General features: G+C 45.9%; 1 protein-coding gene across 3 annotated transcripts in view; it reads left to right on the forward strand.

Annotated features, from left to right (window-relative positions):
• Nucleotides 1–20,874, forward strand: part of gulp1a (GULP PTB domain containing engulfment adaptor 1a) — a 108,447-nt gene that overhangs the window by 42,054 nt on the left and 45,519 nt on the right. Inside the window, exon 1 of one of the 3 annotated variants that reach the window (XM_063213236.1) lies at nt 19,950–20,209. The exons of 1 other annotated variant lie outside the window; for it this stretch is intronic. The gene's annotated coding sequence lies outside the window, so the exon portion shown is untranslated. Of the gene's footprint in view, nt 1–19,949; nt 20,210–20,874 lie in introns of those variants that run through there. One more of the 3 variants, XM_063213234.1, reaches the window with a different exon arrangement.

The following is a 20,874-nucleotide window of genomic DNA, read 5'->3' on the forward strand; positions in this document are numbered from 1 at the left end:
TATTTTGCATGCTTTGATTGTAAATGACAATACAGAAAGGAATTGAGAGAATGAAGAAGCTACTTGGAATGATCTAACTGAACTTGTATGTGGGATCCCTGTATGATGATACAGACTCATAAACCACCCCTCATTGTCAAGGGAAGGGAAGAGATGTGTAACTGATTCTTGTGGTATCAGGCATTCCTACAGCACGTATTGTTGCACCTTCGTAGTTCGTAGTAGGCTTTTGCACATGGAATCTGAAGATTGATGGCTTTACAACTATGCAAATGACTGTCCTGTTCTGGACACCTCTCTCTCTCTCTCTCTCTCTCTCTCTCTCTCTGTCTCTCTCTCTCTCTCTCTCTCTCTCTCTCTCTCTCTCTCTCTCTCTCTCTCTCTCTCTCTCTCTCTCCCGGGTCAGACAGTAATGTATTATGCACCAGGGACACAGCTGTGTTGGGATGTAAATCATTACAGGAGAGGTGTTGATGAATTACTGCAGGGGTGAAATTACTGATGACACTTGTTTTGATATAATCAATTATGTATCATCTAATTTAAGAAAAATGAATTCCGCATCTTAATGGTGGTTTGGGAAAGTTTTGTTGTTTTGATTCCTTCTCGCATCAGGAAATCATCTCAACATGTCATTTTGAAGAAGCGTTTCCTAGATTAGAGCATTTGGATGCAAGAGATAATGATTGTCAGTGGTAACTCAAAGCTATTGAAACTGTACCGTTTGGATTCTACTTAATGGACCTACATATCAAGTTTCTCCCTTACTTTTCTCTCTGTCATTTTTGCTATTTCGATATCCAGTTATTCCAGTTCATCGCAGCTTTCCAAATGGACGGCAAGTATTTACTGCAGTATCCTGCAATACATTTGCGATCTAATAAACCCAGTTACGCTTCCAGATTTCGACCCCATTTTGCTCTCTCGCAGTTTTCCCATTTAATCAGTGTCAATTTGGATGGAAGGCAATGAGATGGCATGACGCCCTCCCTCTCTCCTAAATGGCAAAGCTGGCTCATGGCTTACTGTAAGTTATGCACTCATGGGGGGTTGTTTGCATTTCACATCACTTATTCCCATCATAAGCTACTACTTCTGTATAGAAAAAACCCCACACAGACACACACACAAAAGATACTTCAGTGCCAAAGGCTCACGCATCATCAGCATACATCCGCTGAATGCCAGCTGAAGAATGGCAAGATGAGGATGATCAAACCCAATAAAATAGCATCTGCTGAAAATGTCCCTCCTCCTCTTCCTCCTCTCTCCGTGGCTCCTGTCAGGGGCTTCCCTCCAAAACTACTGCTAATTGCCAATTACATTTTTTTCTCCTCCAATCGACACAGTGTTTACAGTTTGTGTATTGCACTCTCATTACATTCCCTCCGTCTCTCCGAGCAACGACTCCACAAATTATTCCATCCAGACACAAACGACCTCACTCATTTAACGCCTGCAATTGAGAACCTTTGACTCAATATGTTCTCTCACCGTCCACTCAATATGAATGCAGCACTGAGACGCAAAAGCAAATGGTGGGGTATTTAGGACATTTGGGGGTATTAGGCGTTTGGCAGGGCCATGGGGCAGCAGAGCAAAATGAAGTAGACTTGTCATTACTCGTTATTTGCTAAGGGATAGCAGAGTGCTTTTGTCCTGACATTCTTTTGACCTTGGATAGAGTAGAAGGCGCGGGTGGTAGTTATGGTGGACTGTTTTTCCCCATGGCTGTCAGCCTGATTCTCTGGCTTTATTGGTGGTGAGATTGCAGCAGATCGGTTGCCTCAATAACTGAGCCGTCCCATTAAAATTATCTGGCTGACAGCACGGGAAAAAGCAATATACAGTATTATGCTGTAACGTTTGATCGTGAGTGAGGCCATTGTTTTGAATGGCAGTCAGATTGCAACTTCTTGGCTCCCGGAGGGATCAGTCAAAGTTTCATACCCAAGGCCAATAAAGCCCACCAATGCCAGAAACGTGTAATTGATATCCCATGTTGCTTGTACCACATGATATTTTGGCAGGGCCGTACCAGCAAATTTTGGGCCCTATGTACTATCAGCTCCAATGGACCCCCCCCAGCCATATATCTGCATACATTGGAGTGTGTGGGGCCCCCCTAAATCCATTGGGCCCTGGTGACTTAGTCATACTTTACCCCCCTGTATGACACCCTTGTGTTTTGGCATACAATGATGGGGATATTTTCTTGTCAAAACCATGTATTCTACTGGTGTGATTAATTCTACTGTGAATCTGAAGCATGTCCTGACTGACAGGTTAGCCAGCAAGCTAGCAATATCGCCTGACAGATTCTCACTTCCTGTCACCTTTATCAGTGCTGCTGATGTGTTGAGTTCCAGCTCCCTGTTTCCTGTCCTGTATCCACAAGGACGCTCTTAAGCTAAAACATCTGGGGCTTTGGCAGGATGATGCTGAGGAGGTTTTTAGGAAAGGGCGAGCCTTTATTTAGGGAATTAGGTGGGTGGGTGAGAGAAGAATCAAAGCTTCTTGCCTCCTTTGACCACAGTCCAGGGCCGGTTTTAAGCATACAGTAGGCCGGCTAGGCGGTCGCCTAGAGCGCCATGTGAAGAAGGAGCGCCGAAATGGCGCTCTCCGATGCGTAATTTTGCGATATGGAGGTTTTTTTATGAAGTCGCAATCAACAAAGCGTGGCGAAAGCGCTCCTCACGGCAAAACGCCCCTCAGCCAATAGTAATATCGCTTTCAACTGTCTCTGGGAAGTCTGTGAACCAATAAACAGACAGTCCTGAGAAAGGGGGCGGGACGAGTGACAGCGTGCGATATATTGCTCTGCTGGGTGGAGAATTGTTATGTTCTCATTAAACCAGTCATTGCATGATGCAGGAGTTGCAGAGGGTGTTTTGGAACTATGTGATTTAATCAGCAACCGTTTGTGATAATGGAAAGCCTAATAGTTATGAGGCTACTGTTTTGAATTAGAGGGAAAAAGAGCTTGGCTTCTGATCTGAGAAATCGCTAGTTAGCATGCTAACATTAGCCAAGTATGCCAAGCAATGAAATCGTCTGGGTCATGACTATGACCATGGTTCCCTTAGCAGGGACCAGATCTAACACATGGGACGTGACGTATGCACGGATCCAATCGAAGCACTTTCTACTCACGCCGAATGGCTGAGAGGCTGTCAGTCATCCACTGAGCCCGCCCTTAGGGCATAAATAGCTGGGTATGACGCAGCCTCGGCCTCTTTCAATACTGAGCATTATGCCCAGCAAGGCACTGTAATCGCAACGCAGTGTTAGATCTGGTCCCTGCTAAGGGAACCGTGGTCATAGTCCATGACCCAGACGTTCCCTATCGCAGTGGACTGCGATTCTAACACATGGGACCGTATCCCATCACGCGTGAATTACAGTGGAGGCCTAAGCACCCACCTTATGGGCTTATTATTAATAGGGGTAAATGCAGGGATAATATGTGGTGATTAAGCACATTAGAGACCAACATGTTATGCATTTGTTACACTTCCAAAAAGGGTTGTAAATCTGGGTAATCACAGGTTCACTGCTCCCAGAACACCCTGCAGAAAACTAGGCTCACTCACCATCTAACATGTAATAACGAATGAATGTGATGATAATTCCACCTGGCTGCTCTGCATATCTCTTCTATGGAGACACCCTTCAGTAGGGCCCAAGAAGAAGAGACTCCTCGAGTCGAATGAGCGCGCAGTCCCTCTGGAGCTTCCAGAGACTGGCTGCTGTAAGCCAGCTCAATGGTTTCCACTATCCAGCTGTGATAGGCTTGGTTTTGGACAGTGGCCTACCCTTAGCCTGAGTGCCAAAACACACAAATAACTGATCAGACTGCCTGAAAGACCTGGTGCGCTCCACATAGCAACGCAGAGCCCGCACCGGGCACAGTTTGTTCAACTGCTCCTCCTCTGCTGATGCAAAGGGAGGAGGTGAGAAACTGACTAACTCAATGACTTGATTACGGAAGGGAGTAGATACTACCTTGGGCGTGTATGCGGCATTTGGACGCATAATGACCTTATCACCTGCTCCGGAGAACTGCATACAAGTCGAGCTCACTGAGAGAGCTTGAATATCCCTTATGCGTTTTGCTGACACCAGGGCCAGCAAGAAAGCCGTCTTTAGGGAAACAAGCTTCATGTCCACCTCACTCAGGGGCTCAAAGGGAGGCCCAGTAAGAGCACGTAACACTACTAACAGATCCCATGAGGGCACCAGCTGTTTGTGAGGGGCCCTGAGCCGTCTCACCCCAGCCATAAATCGTGACACCAGAGGGTGGTTACCAGGTGTTGCACCACCTATGCCCACATGACAAGCAGAGATAGCTGCCACATACACCTTTAGGCCACCTTACCATCATCAAACATGTGCTGCAAAAAATCTAATATGACACCTACAGCACAGTTGATGGGGTCATGACCCCGTGAGATACACCACTGCTCGAATAAACGCCATTTCAGCGTATAGAGAGAGCGAGTTGATGGAGCCCTAGCACTCTGAATAGTATTGACTACTGCCTCAGATAGTCCTGATGCTAACAGCCTTCCCCTTTCAGGTGCCAGGCCCTGAGCTGCCACAGCTCCGGCCGGGGGTGCCATATGGATCCTCCCGCCTGTGACAGCAGGTCCCTCCGTGAGGGCAACTCCCATGGCGGCTGTACTGACATCCTGTTCAACTCTGCGACCCATAGCCGGTTCGGCCACAAGGGGGCTATTAACAACAGTTCTCTCCTCTCCTCCATGACTCTGCTCAGCACCTGAGGAATTAGAGGCACTGGAGGAAATGCATAAAGACTTCCGCCCGGCCACGGGTGTGCCAGTGCGTCCACCCCCAGAGGTGGGTCGTCTCCCCCCAGAGAGAACCAAAGCTGACAGTGTGTGTTCTGTCTCGTGGCAAACAGGTCCACTTCGGCTTTGTAGAACCGCCGCCATACCTGATCGACCACCAGAGGATGGAGGTGCCAGTCGGCCGCCTGCAGGTTGCCCCTTGAGAGTAGGTCCGCTCCACAGTTGAGGTGACCTGGAATATGAACTGCTCTGAGAGACAACAAGTGATCTGCTGCCCATAGCAGTAAACCGTTCGCCAACCGGTGTAAAGCCAGGGAGCGCACGCCCCCCTGGCGATTTATGTATGCCATGGCCGTGGTGTTGTCTGTCCTCACCAGAACATGATGGCCTTTCACCACTGACAAAAAATACCGTAGGGCTAGAAACACTGTCTGCAGCTCCAACACATTTATATGAGCTTTGGCCTGGGCTGCAGACCAACGACCGTTCACCGATCTCCCGTTGCAGACTGCCCCCCAACCAGTTGTAGACGCGTCGGTCGTAATCACCACTCGGTGCGTCACTATGCCTAGAGACGCTCCCCGCACTGAGAAATTGGGAGGATCTCCATATTGTGAGGGCCCTTCCTGCACTTTGAATTCACTACTATTTAGCGGTATTTGTCTTTGGAGGGTTGAGCTTCAGAGACAGGTACCACATTTGAAACGGCCGCATGCCGCAGTAGCCCCCATTGGCAGGGAGACTGCTGCTGCTGCCATCATTCCCCAGCAGCCTCTGGCAGAGGTGAGATGACACCCATTGGCCTATTCTGAATTGGGCCACACAGGTCTTGATTGCGGCTGCTCTCTCCTGAGAGAGGTGAGCTGTCATAGTCACAGAATCCAGTGTCATGCCTAGGAACTGTGAAGTCTGACTTGGTTTGAGAACACACTTCTTCCTGTTTATCACAAATCCCAACTGGCCTAGGTGTGCCTGCACAAGACTGGCCTGCTGTCAGCTAACTCTTGCGAGTGCAGCAAAGAAGGCAGTCGTCTAGAAAGTTTGAACAAGCGCACCCCCTGCTGGCGTAATGGTGCGACTGCCGCTTCCAGACACTTTGTGAACAGAAAAGGGATAGGGCTAGACCGAATGGGAGACGCGAAAACTGATATGCTTTCCCTCTGAATGCAAATCTGAGAAATTTCCGATGCCTTGCACCACCTTTATGTGAAATATATGCATCCTTCAGGTCTATGGTTACAAACCAGTCGTTTGGTTTCACAAATTGAAGGAGCTGGCGGTTGGTCAGCATCCTGAATTTCTTTTCATGAGTGATTTGTTCAGCCTCCTTAAATCTAAGATTGGCCGAAATCCCCCGCCTTTTTTCGGGACAAGAAAATACCGGCTGTAAAAAGCATGCGTTTTTCTTCCCCTTGTGGCAACCATCTCTATTGCCTTTTTCAACAACAAGGAGTCTATTTCCTCCTGTAGGAAAGGGACCTGACCCTCCGGAACTATTGTTTGAATTCACCCCGCTGAATTTTGGTGGGGGCGAGCAAACTGAATTGTGTAGCCCACAGAGACAGTCTTCAAAACCCAGGGTGATGCCTGTGCGCATTTGCGCCAGTTTTCCACGCATGCCTCTAGGCATGGCATGGAGTCTTTTAATTGGTCGGGGACGCTCCCGCTCATCGCCAAACCTTTTAATCTTTGATCTAGACTCAATTGGTCGGGGTTTTTCCCCGCTCATGGTCAATTTGTCTATATTCGGCTTTATTCCCGCACCGTCTAAGGAGGGGGTCAAGCTCTGAGGGCAGCTTGTCACACTGTTTAGGTAAACATGGGTGAGAGAATGCTGTTTTAATATTGGATGCAGAGAGGGGACAAAACATTTTTCTGTTTGTGTGTGTGGTGCTTGTGGAAACTGACACAACGTGCTTGACATGAGCGGTGCATGTGAGCAACGGGCAGTCCTTTTTCGCTGAGGGGAAAACTCCTCCCCCCCCCCCCTCTCTTCAGGACGTGATCCTCAGGTCCGCGTCCTGTTCGCACCACCACGGCGGGCAGTAGCCTGGGCGCGGGACGAACGGCGCTCTCTGCTGCCTGCTGCTGGGGGTGCTGGCTGTGGGGCCTGTGGCTGAGGCTGGGGCGGCGGCCTAAACGGGTGTCGCTGCCATCCTCTCCTTGCCGGCATCTTAGCTGGAAGAGCTGGAGAACGGGATCCACTCCCCCGCTTCATGCCAGGAGCTGGTCCACCCGGGGGGCCCCGGGGTTCACCTCTGCTGCGTGGCAATCCAGGCCATGAAAGCCTCCCGGCTTTTCTGCTCCACCTCAAATTTTAGCAGTCATTGTCCCCACAGCATCACCAAACACTCCTTCAGCACTCACGGGGCATCTAGGAGTGGGGCCTTCTCTCGTTCCGACAGCTGTGCCAGGGGATAGCCACAGAGAACGCTGTGTTGCTACTGCCGCCCCCATAGCACGGCCCACTGCCTGAGATGAACAGCGCGTGAGGCGGAGAGACAGGTCAGTCGCCCTGCGCAGTTCCACCACCAACTCACTCTCAGCATCCAGCGTATTAGACAGCTCCGTGAGTAGCTTGGCCTGATATCTCTGCAGCAACGCGCTGTGTTGATGGAGCATGCTGCTTGTCCAGCCGCCAGGTAGGACTTTTCAGCGAGAGTGGCCTGGAGTCTGGCCACTGGAGACGGCAGGAGAGGTTTGCGGCCCAGGCGCAATGCAGGTGAAGAGGGCGACAAGTAACTCGCCACCGTATCCTCCACCTGTGGGAAGGAGAGATATCCACACTCCTTGGCCTGGTCCATATGCATGTAGGTAGCAAAGCCTGGGACTGGGGCACGGGCCGAATAGGGGTTGCTCCAGGTCTTGACTAGCTCCCTGTGCACTTCTGGAAAAAACGGGATTGGGCAGGGCGCCGGTGTTTGGGGCCCGGCCGTAGTATTCCCCATCCAGCAACGACATCTCTGTGCTGGGGGGGGTGGGGAGAGGGAGGCCGAGTTTGCTAGCTGCCTGCTAGCCACCTCGTGCAGCTGCAGCACCCTTGTCCTCGAACCTACCGGGGTAGAGGATGCCCGGGACTCTTCGACCACCTCCTCCTCATATTCACCATAATACCCCTCTGCATCACTGAAGGTCCTCTGGCTGTTTCCTCCGACTCCTGCCCAAATACCAGCTCTGGCAGGGGCTGGTCGTGGAAGCCACGCGGTAACTCCACCGCCTCGTGGTGCGACCTCACTCTTGCATGTGGGGCTGGTGCAGCTAGCTCCCCTGCTGCCTCGTGGCGTGAACTCCCGCCAGACGGCAAGGTGGGAGCGGGGTTGGCTGTGGCGGGCTCGCGACAGTCATGCCCCTCCATATCGTGATCTGTGCTGCCTTCGGCTGTGGGAATCTCCTCAGCCTGGGCAGCAGCTTCTCTCGCCTCTCTGCGAGTCCAGTAAGCCGAGCGCTTAGTGATTTTAGCGAGTGTCAGTTCCGCACAGAATTCGCAGGTAGAACCGCCCGACAGCGCTGCCTCGGCGTGCTCTCTGCCGAGACAGACAATGCAAAATCGGTGCCGGTCCCCTTTGTCCCTGCTGTGCGGGCACTCCGGGTACAGCAGCCTCGACATCCTAGACACACCAGAGAAACAGTTAACACTCACAATCGGTCCGAATTCTAAAGAAAACTACCGAGTGAATGCTCCAGTTAGCTAATGTAGCAACCACTAGCAAGCAGAGCTAACAGAAGTAGCAAACTTGCAAGCTAGAAGCTAATAGCCAAATACAAGAAACAAAAATCAACTCGTGGCACCCAAAGCCTGTGACCAGAGAAAATCCACTCACCGGCTTGAAAGAGTTGAAGCACACGGTTGAAAACTCGAATCTGAGATAAAGTAGTTGCTTGACGGATCACTTCTATCGAAGTATTGAAAGAGGCCGAGGCTGCGTCATACCCAGCTATTTATGCCCTAAGGGCGGGCCCAGGGGATGACTGACAGCCTCTCAGCCATTCGGCGTGAGTAGAAAGTGCTTCGATTGGATCCGTGCATACGTCACGTCCCATGTGTTAGATCGCAGTCCACTGCGATAGGGAACCATAAAGTAGCTGTTAGTAGCCTACTCACTAACACCCACCTGACATCATAATACTTGCTTAGGTTGACAAGCAATGTAAAGTAAGACTGGTGCCATGTTTAAAACAATTTTAGCTGCCATATCTCCTTCCATCCACTTGAATGAATTACCTGCTTGTTGTAAGCTTAAAAAACATTGTTTCCAGACCAGAATGACATAGGCCTTCATTAATCATGTAACAGAACCATGCACAGCATGTTTTCATGCTGATTGATGTAGTATTGCAGACAAGTGAGGCTATTTACTATATTTTGTATATTATGAAATTCAAAAGCGTGACAGCTCTTCTCCCTTTCTCTCACCCTGTCCCTCCAGTTCAAACACATAGATAGCCCCCTTCTCATTCTCCTACTCACAAATGCACCACTATTTCCAGTCCAGAAATGAAATTGGTTTGGAATCATAGACAGCACAAATGTGTATCTTATTAAAATTGTTATGCTGCCATGCTTTGTGATGCTGTAGGTAGTGTAGATAGGCTATCAATGCATACCTCCTTGGTAGGCCTATTGTCTACACATGCATTTTACATGCAAATGTACTGTATCACTCTCCTGGCATTTCAATTCCATTTTACAATTCAAACACATTGATAACCTCCCTCTCATCTGGGGTTGGGGGCACCGCCACCATTACATCCAAGACACCACACAGTGAAGGTACTTTCATGCGACTCAATCTGATGTGTTGGTCGGCTGTCCAAAAGAACCAGAAATCCATTTGATGCAAAACAGTTATTGTTCTTGATGCTATTTAGTTAAGCTTACTACCGGTATTACTCTTGTGTTCTGTAAGGTATAAAAACCTTAACCAGAACTCAAACTCGCCTAGGGCGCCAAATAAGCCAAAACCGGCCCTGCCACAGTGTGTATGTGTTTGTGGTGTACAACACAGAGACTCTGTTTTGAAAAGAGAAATGGGTAGCGGAAATGGCTTGTGCACATAGGCCTGTAGAGTTTGTACCAAGGAGGTCTTACTGTATCATTGGTTTGTACTGATGCTGAGTATGTATATTTACATGAATTTATTTGCTCTTGCAACCATATATTTCAAGCGGTCAAGTATATGACTGTGTATAGCGGTTTAATGATATATTTTTTTCCCCACCCTCTGAAAAAACATTTCAGAGTTTATGGATTTATATTTAGTTCAGACGTGTTTCTTGGATAATGGTCTTGTGTTTATATGTGTATTTGGGACCATCTGCCTCAAATTGTGAAATAATCAGAGGTGTCAAAGTAAAAAAAAGTTAAAAAAGAAACCAAATTTCCCTCCAACACTGGTAACTTATTTGAGTAGACAGATCCGACCCCAGCATGGCAAATATTTGGCCCTCCATGAGGTTGGAATAAATGAAAACATAGATGTGCTCTATCTGTAGCCATATGCTTGGGCGATTTGTTTGGCCCTCATTTGCGCTTCATTTGCCTCATTAGGCTGTTCTTGTCTTATGATCAGCTGACTCTGTACTGGTTGGATCAAGTTTGTGGTGGATCCTTGTTAGGTTTTTAGTGTTTTTCAGTAACAACACAGTCTATCTATCTCATTAGGTACAATGGAGTAAATGGTGCAAAAGATATGTAATATCCTGTGCTAGTGTTGTACTTACACCATTATTTTACTTTTTCTTTTACTTTTACTTTGGGCTCTTCTGTAATGAATGAAATCGCAGTGGGAGGCAGTCAAAAACAAATTTTGCCTTTTAAGGTTATGTTTTCTGAGAGACCACATTTTGTTGTATACTATATATAATACACTAATGCTCCCTGCAATTGCAACTGAGCGCCCCCCCTCTCAGCTGTCTCCTTCTGAACACCCACAAAGGTCGTAGGGGGTCGTAGAGGCCCCTAGAACATTGACATTGAAACATGTTAAAACATTTGCTTGAGTTGATTGTAGCACATAGGTGGGCTGCCGTGGATTCCCATTGTAGTAGGCCTAGTAGTAGTAGTAGTCGTAGTCGTATCGTAGTAGTAGCAAAGATTATTTAATTCTAAATGCATTTAGATCGTCTCTGGTAGTAGTAGTTGTAGTAGAGGAAGAAGAAGAAGCAGAAGAAGAAGAAGAAGAAGAAGAAGAAGAAGAAGAAGAAGAAGAAGAAGAAGAAAATAATGGATACCTTTTCAGCGTTTGTGCCAGACACTCCCTTAATGGTTCATAACGTAACCTAATTTCTCTGAAAACCCCTCTCAAGACGACTAATTTCAATTTTCTGCATGCGGAGAGCTAATTAGGCCGGTATTGGCCTGAATGGTTTCATGGTGTTGCCTTCAGTTTCAAAGTGTGTTCGTTTAGTCATAAAAGCAGTTAGCCAGGCATAATGTCAGAGCATATGGACCCTTATTGTGTGTAAATAGTGTTCTACAGTTACTCAAGGGGGCTAAGTGTTTAAATTAAATATTAAGAATTCGCTTAATGTTTTAATTAACATTTTTTTTTACAAATTCAGTGTGCCATGGAATGGACAGGTAGTTACTCAGGTGTATGAAGCTCATTAAATGAACTTGAGGTAGCATGAACGTGATCTACTGTTGTTTCGTTCATCGCAATTAAAAATGTTGCATATTAAAAAAGGGTGTAATGGACCAACTTCCATTAGCGTTTTTCTTTTGTGTTTTTCTGCACTGGAGAAATATGCTGAATTCAAAGCAGGCATAATATGAACGCAGATCACCTGAATATCTGCTTTTATTCTCTTAATTGCTCCCCTCATTATGTTCAGAGTTTGCTTTAATCAAGCAGGCCTTTGGCCTTGGCATTTGACTGAAAAGAGACACAGTGAAGTCTAAAAGGCACAACCTGAAATCTTCTTTTGAAAGTTAAAAAGTGAGAAGAGAAGCTATTTTCACTTCAAAGTTATCTTCAGCCCAAATTGTTCATGTTTTCCAGCCACATGTACAGTATTTGTGGTTTACAAGATATCCTAGTCAACTCAACTTAAATAACTAAACACAGCTAAACAAAATATTTTTGACACAACTAGCTTGGTGGTATTTATAAATGAAGCAAACTGAAGTAACCTAGTCTCAGTCATGAAGAGGGGATTGAGGCATGATGCCGAGTTCTGTCATGGTCAAGGTCATGTTGGTTTTGTTTTGTGTCAATCAGGGTGCCTTTTGGCCATGTAGTATGGTACAGTGTAGTCCCTCATCTGTGACATGCTGGGGTGGATGGCCCTCAGACAGATGAGCTGGACTATTTAAAGTGACAGACCTCTAGGACAGCAGCTGTTGAATGGTGGCATCAAGGCACAGCACAAAGCACATTCATCCAAAAGTAATGTGCTCCATTGGAATGCCCATCGTCTGCCCCAAGGTCATCAGAGTGATGCTTCACTTTGTGGCTCTACACTGGGTCTGACTGGCACTATACAGTACATATGCCATTTTGTGGCATTGCAAAATGCTCTGTGTTGTCATCCCACAGGGGTCTTGTGATTTCCCCCATAATGGTCTGAGGTCCACTTATCTCCCATATTCTCTTTGAGTTGTTATTTTTGCACTCCAAATACTTACTGTGTTGGATAGTCTTGTTCATCTCATTTTATTGTCAGTTAGAATATGTGAAGCATGTTGATGAGGTCCATTCTTTGCACATACTGAGCATGCTAAGTAAAGCAGTTTGGCTGCATTTGAGACCTGTGGAAAAAGTCGCTGCTTTTCAAACCTGGTAAAACCACACTAAACACTTAAAAGCGTAAAAATACTGTAATGTTTCAGCAGTTTATGAAGTTGTAACAGGGTTACAGTCGCTTCTGAATTCATTTCCTCACTATCCATGGGCTAATATTGCATTAAATAGGCCTACCATAAGTGTGAATCACCGGGTCATGTCCCTGTACTGTAGTTCAAATGAGAGACAATCCACCTTCCAACCTGGAGGCAGAGCGAGGAGGAAAACGGCTTTAATGTTGCTTTAATGGAATTATTCACCACCAAAATCTGACTATGAGTGGCACATTATGCTCGGCCCCCACCCGCATTTCAATAACCTCCGTGGAATGACTGAATAAATTCTACTGAAACTGACTGCACGGTTATAGCAGAGAGAGTAGAGAGAGAGAGGTTCCGTTGGCCCATTGTTTCCGGGTTCTATTATTGCAAGGGGGAGGGGGGGAAATCCCCCTTTAGGCAGACCTAGGCAGACCTAAGGACTGTTCTATTCAATGCTAGGAGTATTATGACACGCTCCTTTCAGGGTTGCCAGATGAGGCTGATGATTTCCAGCCCAAAAAATGCTCAAAACCCTCCTGGAAGCACTAAATCCTGCCCAATTCTATTAATTTCTATGGGCAAAATTGGGGGTTTTCTTGCAAAATGCCATTTTTACCCGCAGACTGCCATTCTAACCAGCCCAATTGGGTGGGAAACAGCCCAATCTGGCAACACTGGCTCCTTCAGGCAGACCGGAACCTGGTCATGTTAGGTGCCCATAGCAACCTATTACATTGGCATATCTCTATATACTTAAAGAATCTCTGGTTATAGGTTTGTCTGCAGCATTTGGGCAGCTCTAACCCATTTTCTTCAGCTCAGCACAATATTCTGCCTGTTAGGGCATGAACCGATGAACTCACAGTGAGAGGTGCAGTGAGGGAGAGTGGCGCAGCCTGTGAACACACTGAACCATAGGGACCTGGGTTCGAATCCGGCCTGGGTAATTTCCCCATCTCTCTCTCTCCCGCTATTTTTCTGTCTCCATCTTTTCTATTCCATCTGAATAAAGTCGGAAAAGACCCTAGACAATTATTTGAAAAAAGAACACCTCACAGTGATCTTGAGTTCAAACACGCCTGGATTATCCTGCTATGTAGCACATATTTCTTGGTCAAATGCACAATATTTCAATACTTCTCTCTCACTTTGCTATGGCATGAGTGATGTTCAATATAATAGAATAAAATAGGAATGTACTACGTATATGCATTTCATGGATTGCTCTAGGCCTTCTGGGATAAATATATTGCCTGTATCTGAATGGCATGTGTCAGATGCTCACTTAGTTGATCCTGCACTTTCAGGACAAACTCATGATGGGCCGACATTTCAATGATGGACAGGTTTCTTGAGTTCTGCTGCCTAATGGACTGCGGTTTTCCACTAAATGTCATGTCACAAGAAGCTAAGGTTAGTCTAACATTTACAATGCCCTCTGTTACTTCCTCCAAAAGTTAGCCATGATACAAACAACCCTCTCTATATCAGCACCATCTATTGTGCTAAGAAATGTTGATAACACTTTAGAATACTTTAGAATTGTGGGCAGTCATGGTTGAGCGGTTAGGGCGTCAGACTTGCATCCCAGAGGTTGCCGGTTCGACTCCCGACCCGCCAGGTTGGTGGGGGGAGTAATCAACCAGTGCTCTCCCCCATCCTCCTCCATGACTGAGGTACCCTGAGCATGGTACCGTCCCACCGCACTGCTCCCCATGGGGCGCCACTGAGGGTTGCCCCCTTGCACGGGTGAGGCATAAATGCAATTTCATTGTGTGCAGTGTGCAGTGTTCACTTGTGTGCTGTGTCACAATGACAATGGGAGTTGGAGTTTCCCAATGGGCATTCAAGTTTCCCAATGGGCTTTCAGAATAGGGTTCACATATTAGCCTCTAATCTGAAAGTGTAAGCTCACCTGGAAAACTCCAACTCCCATTGTCATTGTGACACAGCACTCCACAGCACACAGCATTTATGCCCCACCTGTGCAAGGGGGCATCACCCAATGGCACCCCAAAGGAGCACTGCGGTGGGACGGTACCATGGTCAGGGTACCTCAGTCATGGAAGAGGATGTGGGAGATCACTGGTGAATTACACCCTACCACACTGGCGGGTCGGGAGTTGAACCGTCAACCTTTGGGATAGAAGTCTAACACCCAAACTGCTTAGCCATTACAGCTAACACATTCCTAACTGTACATATAAGTGACCTGTATGACATGTGTTATGCAAAAGGTTTTTAGGAGTGGCTTGTTTGTTGCCAATGAGGTGTTTATTATTGATATAACTGCAATAAGTATGTGTTAGGCCCTTGGTTTTGCTTAACACGGTGCAAAAAACGTATAGACTTATAACATAAGGTATGCATTAGTCGCTAGCATTACGCTTCTACCAATGTAATACTACCCAGCATTCAATAGGATGAATATTTGGGTAGATCTATGTTTGGGAGTTGGCAGTTTGGGAGTAGGCCCAGACATACTGCAGTACTTCCATTCTCCGAATCGATTTACTCAGTCTTTGTAATAAGGTGGTAGATCGGTGAATGGGCAAAATGCCAACATGCCTCGGAAGAACAAAAACCAGCTGCATGGCAAATTGATGCCAGCATTAGTGAGTGGGACGTTAACCTATAATGATGTGCTGAAAAGCTGCTATTGCTAGTGACAGGAAATGAACCTTTTAGCTATGCTTGAGTCAGTTTACAAGATTTTCTTTTTGTGCAGTATTTAGTCTTGTGCTCATGGATTTAACCTTGGTGTTTGCGAAAATTAACTTGGTTACCCACACAGGAAACTGTGTTGATAGTCTAAGCTAGCCCCTCTCCACATTACATTTCCCTCTTCTTTACACCGCCTGACCTTAGTCTGAGCTAGCCTGTGTAGGCACTAATAACAAGATTCATTTATTGGTTCAAGGGAATGTTGTCACTATATATACTACTGCATCCACAGGAATAGTGTAGCTCAACAGGAAGGGGGGGGGTTGGAGCTGGGCTGACATCAGGAAATGAACACTTCAGGATCAATAAGGTATCTCTGCGCTTTGTAGGATACTCCAGAGGTTGGACTTGAGTCATGATGTTCTTGAACAAATAAACAAGTCGAGCCCCAGTCTCCTTTTCTGTGATTTTACCGGCTCTGACAAAACTGATCCTGACGAGTAATAGCTGTTGGTATATCTTTCAGTAAATAGGCCTATATTTCAATGCCTCAACAGTCATCGGTACACAAGCAGGAATGTATGTTTTAGTGCTTTGTATTTGACCTCTCATAGAGGCATCAGTGATCTATTTACCATATGTGAATGTCCATTGCCAAGCTGATACTACTCTTGCGTGTCATTTTACAGGTGATGACAATACCAAAATAATTTTTAAGTCCTAGCTGTTGTTACAGTATATCCATCAACACATGTACTATTTCATCATCTTAACAATACACAAGCAGGACATTGTGCATCCTAATGCTGTGTATTTCACCTCCCATAGAGGCATTACAGCAATCTATTTACCATATGGGAATGTCCATTGCCAAGGTGGTGAAACACCTTGCTGGAAATCAGCCAGTCACCCTGAAGCACACCAAGTGATAAATGAGTCCTTTAAAAAGACAGTGAGAGTAACGTTTCTTGTTTAGAGTGCCAAATCATACCATTATAAATAGGCATGTAAAACCACATATGGGCATTTTTCACCTTGGATGACAGTCACTTAACCTCCCATCTATTATGAGCTTTTTTAGAAAACTCCTTGCAAACCATATTGTGATGTGTGCTGTAGCTCGTCGGTATAGTATTTAACATATTAGCAGGTAAATGTTTGCATGACAAAAATATGTTACTGTCTGTCTCTAGATATTAATACTATCGGAGTGCTGTAAAATAAATATGATGTAAAGTAGGCTATTTTTTACGGCAGACAATTTTTAAAAACTTTTTCTTTCTTCGTGTACAGAGATAATCATTATATGACTAAAAGTAACAGCCTCTGGCATAGCCCAGATATAGAAAACTCATTTGCCATCTTAAATTGGGACATCCACATAATCAGCTACACAGGGCAATTGCAGTGGAGTGACCTGTGGAGGCGGAATAGGATAGGGACTTCAACACCCCGCCTTCGTCGGCACCACTGTACTTCCTGTGTGGTTTTCTGTGTGCGTTTTTTTTTTTTTTTTTTTTTACTTACAGTGTGGCTGGGGTAGGCCCGTCACATTCTTTTTTTTGGGTCTTTTTAGACTTTATTATGGACAGGACAGTACGAGAGGTAGACAGGAAGCAAATGGGGAGAGAGACGGGGAGGGGTCAGCAAAGGACCCGGGCCGGGAATTGAACCCGGGTCAGCCGCATGGCAGGTGAGTGCCCTACGGAATAGCCACTGCAGGGCCTGGGCCTGTCGTATTCATCATGAGGCAACTCATCCATGGTTAGCCATAAGAGACGTCACCTCCATCTGATGTCAGTGGGCTATAAGGAGCTTGAAGTTGGAGTTCAGTCATAGTGATAAAACCATTATTGTCATTACTTTGGTTCGGCTTATGAATACGATCTGGGTTAGGGCAATGTATGTGGGTAATACTAAAACATTATCTTGTAATGCTAAACGAAAGCTAAATGACATTCATGTGCCTTTCCTGTGCCTACCGTATAACCTTATCCCTGAATGAATCAAGAGTGAATGCAGACATTTTAGATCCTACTTCAGCCACCCTGCAAAAGAAATCACTTCCTTGAACACAGTTTCCTTCATCTCATGTTGTGGTCCTTTTTTGGTCCTTTTTTGTGGGACATTGTTAAGACATGTAGCCACAGAATTTTCCAGCTGCATGCTTACAAAAGTTTCCATGTTGTCAATAAACACCTCAAGGTCAGTGGAGTCAGAAAAGACCACCTGGAGCCCACAGGGGAATGCTGATCATGCAAGGAAATGAAATGTGGAGTCTATGAGGCAGGGTTGGACTGGGGGAGAAATAGGACACGGGCACTTTTGGCTTAAAGGGGCCCCTCAAAAAAGCAAAACAATTTTTTTACATTTCTGAAAATAGGGGATCAAGAGGGTGCAGGGCCCGCCGGGAAATGCCCGCTATGCCAGATGGCCAGTCCAGTCCTGCTATGAAGTGAATAGTAGCACAGATGTATTGAGTGACTTCATGCATCATTTTGGTTGATTTGTTAACTTAATTTGTTACTGGAGAGATCACACATGTCTTAAAGTAAGTGGACCCTCACCACACATTTGTGAAACTACATGTGTGTGAAATGTATGATCGGGAGAGGGAGGGGGAATAAACTCAAATTACTACGGCAGGTTTATTTGGGTTTCATATTGAATGACATTGCAATTTACCTCAGAAGTCTCCATTCCCAAATGAATCCTTTGAGACATACTTCTTCACGCAGCCAACCAAAATTACATGTAAAACTATGATAGCCTCACAAAGCCAAGAATGCTGTTTTTTTGTACAGTAAGTTGTCAAGCTTTATATCCTAGTTTTATTGAACAACATTTGGCCCACTCCTGTATCAGGGTGATCTCACCTTCTTGTTTGACAATGAAATCTCCTCAATTTACTTTAATTGGACAGTTTGGCTTTGTTACGCAAGCTGGAAATGTCAGGGCTTGACCTCTCGAAATACCGTAGGCACTCTCATTCTTCCATTCTTGTTGATCGTTGTTGCGTTTCTGTAGAGACAGCACTGAAAACATGTTACATGAGTCAGACGGAAATAGCTGGAGAGTAGTGAAGCAACATTGCCCGTTGATAAAGCCTGATGAAGTGTCATTGGCAACCGTGCAAGGCGCAGGGCTGGACTGCCCTGCGTTGTTTGTCTTTGAAATACTATCATGGATTCTTCTCAGTGAAACCTAATGTGGAGAATGCCACAGCATGGTGGAGGGAAGGGGGAGGAAGGGAGGGAGGAAGGGGTGGGAAAGAAGTCGAGTGGAAAGTATTTCTTCGAATGCTGTGTTAGTGGGCCCTTGGTTGGTTCTTGGGACGAAAACATCGGAAACTGTCTCAGCAGACATGAGGTGTTTCTCCTGCGAAAAAAGTCACATTAAGCACATACCAGAGCAATGTTCTCCAGATGTACACCTAGTTTTGCTAATTTTACTCCCCTTCATGTGTGCAGACATATAGCAGAACCCTTACCTTTTTTCTTTTTTACAAATGGAAAACATCTTGGGGAGCTTTAAAACACCTTTCTGTCCCCACCCCGCAGCTGTATACACAAAACCCGAAACACGACATGATGGAAAGCAAAACACAGACGAGAATCTCATGAAATCAAACCCCACACTCGCGCTAAGCCAAAACTAATATGGCACCACCCATTATAAAACAGGCCTTGCTGACCAGGAGCGAAGGGGAAAGGAGGTGGTAATGTGGTGAGGGGAGGTCCAGTCTGTTGTTTGTAAACAAAAGTTGTACTTTTCCTATTTCTGATGTGTTTTTCCACCTTCATTTGTACTGTATGGTGCCTTGTAAACTCATCTCTAGCAGTTCATTGTGAAACTTTGAAAGTTAAAAAAAACAAACATAGGTGTCAAATTTCACTAAAGGCATAACACTGTTTGCTGCCAGGCTCCTCTGCCTTAAATTCAAGTAGTTTTGCAGCTGCGATGGAAACTGCTTATCCTCAGTGGAAATGTACTACACTTCCATATTTCCTTGTTAGAAATTCTCAGAGCAACTTCCATTTGGGACAGACCTGCATTTTGACCTCCTAAACAGCCATTGTTATTGCTACTGGGAGGCGTTATGGCTCTCCACAATATGCTGTGTTTTTGACCAATGTGGTTTTGAAGTGGTTGAAATGCCACCACTGAATCCCAATGAGCTTTCAAGATTTGTGCGCACTTGTGAACACGGATGCATTTTTATTGTTATTTTTACCATTATTATGATTCACTGTACATATACAGCATGCCCACTTGCAAAACAGCTGCTTTTGCTGTTATACCCGCCGGTAAAGCCAAATAATTAGAATGGACGTCTCTTTCGTGGCTTTCAAAGATCTGAGAACTGTCTCACTGTACAAACATCCTCCTGAGTTTGCTAAGTCATCAAGCCCCTTTCCCCTCCACTCCACACCACACCACACCACAATCCATGACTACACAAACACACATACACACACACACACACACACACACACACACACACACACACACACACACACACACACACACACACACACACACACACACACACACACACACACACACACACCACAGCACACCACAGCACCCCACCATGCCTCGTCTTCTGGGCTCCCAGCTGAAAACCATTAGGCACTGTTGGAACTTCCTCCTCTAGTATTCCACTCCACTCCGGCTCCCAGCTCGTAAAGTCCTCCACTCACTCTGACTGGTGCTGACGGGGGTACAGTCATAGTCGTCTCCCTCTCTAGTCTATTCTCTACTCTACTCGGCATTTTTTTCCATGAAAAGCAGTGTCTGTGTCAGTGGCTCCCTGGTTGTTTTTTTCCCCCCTCGCAAACTTTCGGCTTTGGCGTCAGGCTTGGCATTTACAGTACTTGTGACTTGGTGAGACTACTGCTTCGTATTGGTAAGTGTGTTTCCTACCTCTGGGTCTTAGAGAGTGACAGAAAGAGAGACAGAGGAAATGTAAAGAAAGAAAGAAAGAAAGAGAGAAAGAAAGAAAGAAAGAAAGAAAGAAAGAAAGAAAGAAAGAAAGAAAGAAGAGAGACCTGTTAGAGAATGACTGAATCTGCGGTACATGAGGGCACAGCTGATCCTGGCTTGAATGCCATGCCGTAAATGAATAGATTGCGAAGTGTGTGTATATGCACATGCATGTGTGTGTGTGGTTGAATGGGAATACTCAGCGAGCAGCATTCCAGTGTGATGGCGAGTCTGACCATGAGAACAAAGCTCTGTCATTGTTTTGTTTGTCTGTGGCTGCTTTTGCTCTGACTGGGAAACCTTATTTTTGGGTATCTTTAATTCCTCCAGCATTGTTTGCTATACACATATGGTGCTGATCAGTGGATCTCTATGGGGCTTTAACAATGTTCCGGCCTCCCTTTCCCCCGTTGTTATTATTACGATATTCATTTGGAATCAGGGAAAATTCTTCTTTCTGCTGTTGTGCATGGTTTTTTGCACATGGCCAAGACAGAGCCTGGCCACAGACTTTTAGCCTCTAAGAGGGGAGAAACTTTGAAGGGGTCAAAGTAGGTCAACTTTTACGTAAAAAACTGTTTTGCTTTT

This window comes from Engraulis encrasicolus, chromosome 13, assembly GCF_034702125.1.
Source record: "Engraulis encrasicolus isolate BLACKSEA-1 chromosome 13, IST_EnEncr_1.0, whole genome shotgun sequence".
NCBI lineage: Eukaryota > Metazoa > Chordata > Actinopteri > Clupeiformes > Engraulidae > Engraulis > Engraulis encrasicolus.